Below are 6,927 nucleotides of genomic sequence, written 5' to 3'. Positions count from 1 at the left end.
TTTTTTTTTTTTTTTTTTTTTTTTTTTTTTAACTTGGGCTTGATCAAATTTTGGACTGAGCCATATTTGACAAAGCTAGGCCCCAATCAGATATTGTCAATTAAATTGATATTTGAGTTTACCTCTCTCTCTCTCTCTCTCTCTCTCTCTCTCTCTCTCTCTCTCTCTCTCTCTCTCTCTCTCTCTCTCTCTCTCTCTCTGGTAGTTGAGAATCTTCAAATGAGATATATCATATCAAGAATTGCTATTTAAGAATCCCATGATCAGAGGGTATTTTCTCTTTTTCAATTAATGTGGAAATTGGACTATTTTGTTATAAGTAACAATCCTATGCTTCTAATAGAGCCACTTGCACATCATGTGCTCAACATAATCATATCCCATTGAAGTTTGAATAGACATATTGATATGAGTTCAACACTAAAGGTATCTGATGGTAACCTTGAAATGCATCCAAAAAGCTCATCTGAGGATGACTTACTATTGCGTCCACTAGCTGATCAATCCGAGGCATGGGGAAGGGGTCCTTTGGACAAGCTTTGTTAAAGTCTGTGAAGTCCACACACACCTGCCACTTCCCACTCTTCTTCTTTACTACTACTGTATTAGTCAACTATTTAGGGTAGAACACTTCTTTAATAACCTAATCCTGCTTAAGCTTGTTCACCTTTTCCTTAATAGCATCAGAATACTCATTTGATGAGCGTCGAGGTGGTTGCTTTCTAGGGTGGACAGTCGGGTTAACATCCAAATGATGGCAAATGAATTTTGGATCTACCCCAGTAGCTTCATAGGAATTCTAGGCGAACACATCAATATTCCTCCTAAGAAACGCTAAAAGTTCTTCCTTCTCTCGAGGAGGCAACTAAGTTTTGGCCTGAAAAAACTTCTCCGGATCACCATCTATGGCAATTTCCTCCAATCTCTCACACTTTGCCTCTCCCGACACCGCATTCGTAGATAGGACCGAAATCTTTGATTGCTATGAGCCCCTCTCAGCAGAGGTTGAGGACTCAACTGCAGGCTGATGCATAATTGCAGCCAAGAGGCATTGCCTAGCCATGGATTGACTCCCTACAAACTCCTCAATCTGGTCCCTTGATGGATACTTCACCTTCAAATGTAGAGTTAAATAAATGGCCCATAGGGCATGAAGTCAGGGTTTGGCCACAATGGCCGTGTAGGGAGAGTATGCATTCACCAAATGAAGATAAATTGATTTAATCTAAAGAAAATCGTCCTCGGTACTGTCCGAGGAGACCAGTTCTTATATATTCCTTTTAAGTGAGATTACAGATTCAATTCTTGATGGCTACAGTGTTTTTCTCTTAGTCTCAATCCCTTTTTCTCAATGCATCTTTCTTCTTTTATACTCTCTTCCTCTTTCATTTTTACCCTCCATGTGCAAGCCAGATGGTTGGTGTTGATACTTGTCCCATCAGCATCTACCTAAAGTCATTGTGTAGTAGCTGTAAGGTTGAAAACTACTGTTCAGACGGCGCCAATTGTAAGGACGCAATTTGGTTGCCTAGCCCAAGTGATGAATGAACTTAGGCCTAAAAAGTCCATTATAATGAATATGTAGAGAGTGGGTCAGAAAACTAGGCTTTAACGAGTTAGACAACAGGTATAATGGATTCAGGTGACAAGAAAAGGAAGATAAACTAATTTAATGTAAAGAAAATCGTCCTTGGCACTGTTCGAGGAGATCAGTTCTTATATATTTCTTTCAAGTTAGATTATAGATTCAATTCTTGATGGCTACAGTGTTTTTCTCTTAGTTTCGATCCCTTTCTCGCAATGCCTCCTTTTATACTCTCTTCCCCTTTCATCTTTACCCTCCACGTGCAGGCCAGATGGTTGGTGTTGATACTTGTCCCATCAGCACCTACTTGAAGTATTTGTGTAGTAGCTGTAAGGCTGAAAACTACTGTTCAGGTATCAATTCCTCATTAATGCGGCTAGAGATTAGCTACAGAACATTTAATGTGGTGGTAGTAGCTTTCCCTTAAGATATTTCATGATCATTCTCTGTCCTGTTCCTTCCTGATACTTATCCTTACTCATGGAACGATCTTGAATGTTACTCTTGATGGCAGACCACATCCTCTGACCTTGGCTCTACTCAGTCCAGGAGAGATTCTTCCTCAGACTACCCTTCTGGATGACCTTAACCAGATTTCACCTCTTCACTTACTAACACGGTTCTTCATGAAAGTGTTTATCTATCCTCGGATAATTTAATGTCCTCGAATTGGGCCCCTACCCCAATATATACATAAATATGGGCTCCTAGGCCTAACACCCTTACAAGAAACATAGAATAAATAATTATATACACAAAGTTATGAACACAATCATAAAAAATATCTATTAATTTCCATAATTAAATATTAAATAGTTCCATTTAAAACTACAATCATAATAGAGAAATACGAGAATTTATGTATATATAGGCGACTAAACCCTAGACTACTAGTACAAGTAGGACTGGGCTTGGGCCTATTACATTGGGCTAATATCTGTCTAATATATATCTCTAACACCCTCCCTCAAACTCAAGGCGGAAGCTCGATGAAGGCTTGAGGTTGGATAAGCATGAGAAGATCACTTGGAGATGCCTTGAAGAATGCCTTTGAAGAAACCACAATGAAGAATGTGCCAATTGACCAATTTTGGAGTTTCAAATGAAGAAACGGAGTCCAAAATCGGAATCTACGCGAAAAACTGAGCAAGATAGGCCCTTTTGGAAATTTTGACTTTTGGTCAAAGGTCAACGCAAAAAGTCAAAGTCAACTGGTCAGAGCTCACGGGTCAGATCCGGGTGGTCCGGGTCGGGTCGGTCCGGGTCAACAGTCAGCAAGGTGACGTGGGCTGACGAGGCAACATTGCTGACGTGGCGAGCTGCGTGGCTGATGACGTGGAATTAGGGCTGACGTGGATCAAGCTGACGTAGCATTTGATGACGTCATGATGACATTATCACAGTAATCGGCGCGTGACTGGCGCGTGCGAAGTTCACCGGCGCGTGGCGTAGTTCCAGAAGTATGGCGGCGCGTATAGGCGCGTGTAAGCGAGATAGCTGCCGTTCTTCTCGGGTTTTGCAGATCCGCAGGCCACGAGTCCGACAGACCGGCGCGTGTGGCCTCAATCCTATCCGAGATTCGAGATCGTGGTGGCGCGTGGGTGATTTTCCGGAGCCAGTTTCAGCGCGTGGTGGCACGTGGCTGGGTTTCTGGTGACCGGAATTCTGGATTTTCCTCACGGGAGGCCGAGGAGCACGTATGTGCGGTTGATTTCTTCAGGCATAGTCTTGATTTGCACAGATCTGATAAGGAGAGGCACAGATTGCTTGGGCTTGAGGATCTAGACACAGCAGTGAGCCATGGTGGCTGCATGATGCCGTGGGGTCTGGATTTGAAGCTAAGCGGGGGCATTGTGAATCTGTGCTATGCATGTATGAATCTTCTTTGCTGTGTAGAGATTTGTTTGATGCCAAGAACGAAGTTTGGCTCTGATACCATGTTGAATATTAGCTCTGATACTATGTTAAATGGGGAATATTATCAAACGCAATGTGTTATACCATGTTGTGTATGCTAGAGTGAATGCGGAAGAGGAAGCATAGAATAGGTACATCAAAAACACGAGGGTTACGTGGTTCAGCCTTGACGGCCTACATCCACGGAGGAATCCCTTAAGGGCTACATCTTTATTGTGTAGGAGTGTAGTATAATAACCTGTGTTATAATGAACCCTAACATGAGTATATATAGGCGACTAAACCCTAGACTACTAGTACAAGTAGGACTGGGCTTGGGCCTATTACATTGGGCTAATATCTGTCTAATATATATCTCTAACATTCCCATTCAAAAATCATCTAGATTTTGGCTTTTTAGGGACAAGGAGACTTTACCGGTTTATTTCCCAATAATTCTTTTGTGGTGTTATTTATATTAAGTCTCAAAGAGGTTTCAAAAAAAAAAAAAAAAAAGAGTCTTGAAGAAATTTGACTTTTGGGTATAAAGGGCAGTGATTTTGATTATGGGTTTTTGCTAAATTTGTGTTTAAATTGTTAAAGCAAAGATCTGGGGTTTTGATAGTGGGTTTTGCTTTCGTTAAATCACTTTTTTTTTTTTTTGTTCCACTAACCTGAAGAAATCGACAACCAAGACCAAATTGGGTTTTGAGCGAAGAAAGAGAGAGGGAGAGATCTAGGCCTTGTTTGGATTATTTTTTTCATCACTCCTCACTCAATTTTCATCACTCATCACTTAAAATACCCAACTTCCTACACCCCACCCCGTTTGGCACCATCACTCACTTGTCATCACTCAATATTTTTCAATTGTTTGTGGGATCCACACACTGACCCAATGTTAGTTGACTTTTCTCTCTCCTTTTTTCCCCCCTGCCTCTCCTTTTCGTTTTTCTCTACTTTTCTATTTGTTTTCCTCTATTTTTCTTTGCTTTTCTCTTCATCCATGTTAACGCACATTTTAATCAAGCCCACTATGATCCTTATTTTCATGCTTTTCCCAGATCTACAATATAACCAAATGGCTATCTAGTAATTTATTAGGCTATCCAGTATTTTTCTTTTCCAAAAACCCAAAAAAAAAAAAAAAAAAAAAATATCTAGTAATTTATTAGGCTATCCAGTATTTTTCTTTTCCAAAAACCAAAAAAAAAAAAAAAAAAAAAAACCACCGCTGCAGTCGCCGCTACTACCCACAGTGACAACAGCAGCAACAGCAACATCAACAATGGCAACAACTTCGACGAACTCAAGAAGAAAAAAAAAGGAATGGAAATCCAGTGAAAAGGAAAGAAAAGAAGGAAAAAAAGAAAGAAAGAAAAAGAACCCAAGTCCAGAAACCAAACCCAGAAACCAACGTAAAAAGAAGAAAAAAAGAAAAGGAGAATAGAAAAGAGAAGAAGAAAAAAAAGAACCAAACCTAGAAAGTGAAAAGAAAAGAAAAGAAGAAGAAGAAGAAGAAGAAGAAGAAGAAGAAGAAGAGAATAGAGAGAGGTGTGTCCCAAACCCGTGAAAGACAAAAAAGGAAAAAAGAGAAAAGAAGATAAAGTCTGTTGGAAAGAGCAAAAAGTTTGACCGTGGGACCCATATGTAATTTTAATTACAAAAATGCCATTGAAAACAGAGTTATGAAAACTGAAAACACCTAAAATGTGTTTTTAGTTTCCATAACTTATCTCTCAAAAATCAGAGAATTGAGTGATGGAAATAAAAACTGGAAACAGAGTTATGAAAATCTAAACGGACTTCTCAGTCATGGGTCCCACCATTTTTGAGTTATGAGTTATGAAAATAGAGTTATGAGTTATGAAAACTCAAAATCCAAATAGCCCCCTAGCCATCTAGGTCTAAGAAAGAGCAGAGAGATTTTTAAAAAATTTTTTTTTTAAAAAAAAAAGGTTATATTTGTAATTTTTGTGTTCTTGAAGTTCTTTAACAAGTTTCTACCATTATTATCAATTAGCATTTTTTTTTTAAAATTTTGTTTTTGTATGTTTTGTTTTGTTTTAGGAGGGAAGAGACGTAAAAGTAGATCAAAAATACATATTTGCCATCATTTTTAACATAAGTGGGTTATGGGAGATAAACAGTATAAACTTCAGATAGGTAAAGTGACATTTTTAAACTATGGGTATGCAAAGTGATTTCGAACCAAACCACAAGTGAGTTTACTGCAATTACCCCATTTTTAAAATATAGGAATGTTTTATGGGATATACCGATATAGGATTTAATTTGAAACCACTCCAAACAATCTAAAAAGGTACTTATAATGTCCTTTGTTTTTGCATTATATTTTATAATCGTTACATTTTGACGTAACTTACATTATTTTATATATTGTTTATAAAATTTAGGGGGAAGTACTATTTTCGTCTCTATATTTTCACCCCATTTTCACTTTGGTCCTTACTTTTTTATTTTACCACTTTTAATTCCTAAAATGAAAAACGTGTTTTATTTTAGCCCCTATTATCATCTTACTAACGGAAATTGTATGTGGTAGACGGAGTGCATGGTTGACATACTAAAAGTTGACGTGACTATTAAAATAATAATAATAAATTTTATTTTACATTAAAAAAATGCCACGTTAGTATCTAAATTTAAAAAAATTAATTTATCAATTTTAACTAAAAAAAAAATAGAATTAAAAACCAAAAGTCACATGAATTGAGATCTAAGTGTACCTTGAACAAGAACAACAAGAACACCAACCCAAATTTAAGAACACAAAATTAAAAACCAAAAATCACAAACCCAGAAATAAGAACAGAAAATTAAACTTCAGACCCAAAAAAATCAATTCAAACCCAAATTCAAACCTAGATTCAAAAAACTAAATTCAAACCCATATTTCAAACCCCCCACACCACCAAAACATCAAACACAAAAATCAAACCCAGGTTTTTGGCCCCCAAACACTAAATTCAAATCCAGATTTTCGGCCCCTAAACACAAAACTCAAAACCCAAATTAAACATGAACACATTAAACATTTGAACAAGAACACAAACCCAACAAATTTAAAACCCAAAAAACTAAATTCAAACCCAGATTCAAACCTAGATTCAAAACATGAAATTCAAACCCAGATTTGAACCCATATTTCAAACCCCCACACCACCAAAACATCAAACACAAAAATCAAGACCAGGTTTTCTGCCCCCAAACACTAAATTCAAATATAGATTTTCGGCCCCTAAACACAAAACTCAAAACCCAAATTTTCTTATACTTTCTGAGAAACCAAACACAAACCTCAAATCCAAACCTTAGAGCCAAACCTAGACCACCTCCAACCTTAGATTTGAAACTATCAAATCCAAACAAATCAATCTCACCTGACAACAAAACCACCTCCTCTCTTAGTAGCTGCTTTCTTC

Source organism: Quercus suber, unplaced genomic scaffold (assembly GCF_002906115.3).
Source record: "Quercus suber isolate HL8 unplaced genomic scaffold, Cork oak 2.0 scaffold_917, whole genome shotgun sequence".
In the NCBI taxonomy this organism is placed as follows: domain Eukaryota; kingdom Viridiplantae; phylum Streptophyta; class Magnoliopsida; order Fagales; family Fagaceae; genus Quercus; species Quercus suber.
Note: the sequence above shows the minus strand (reverse complement) of the source record.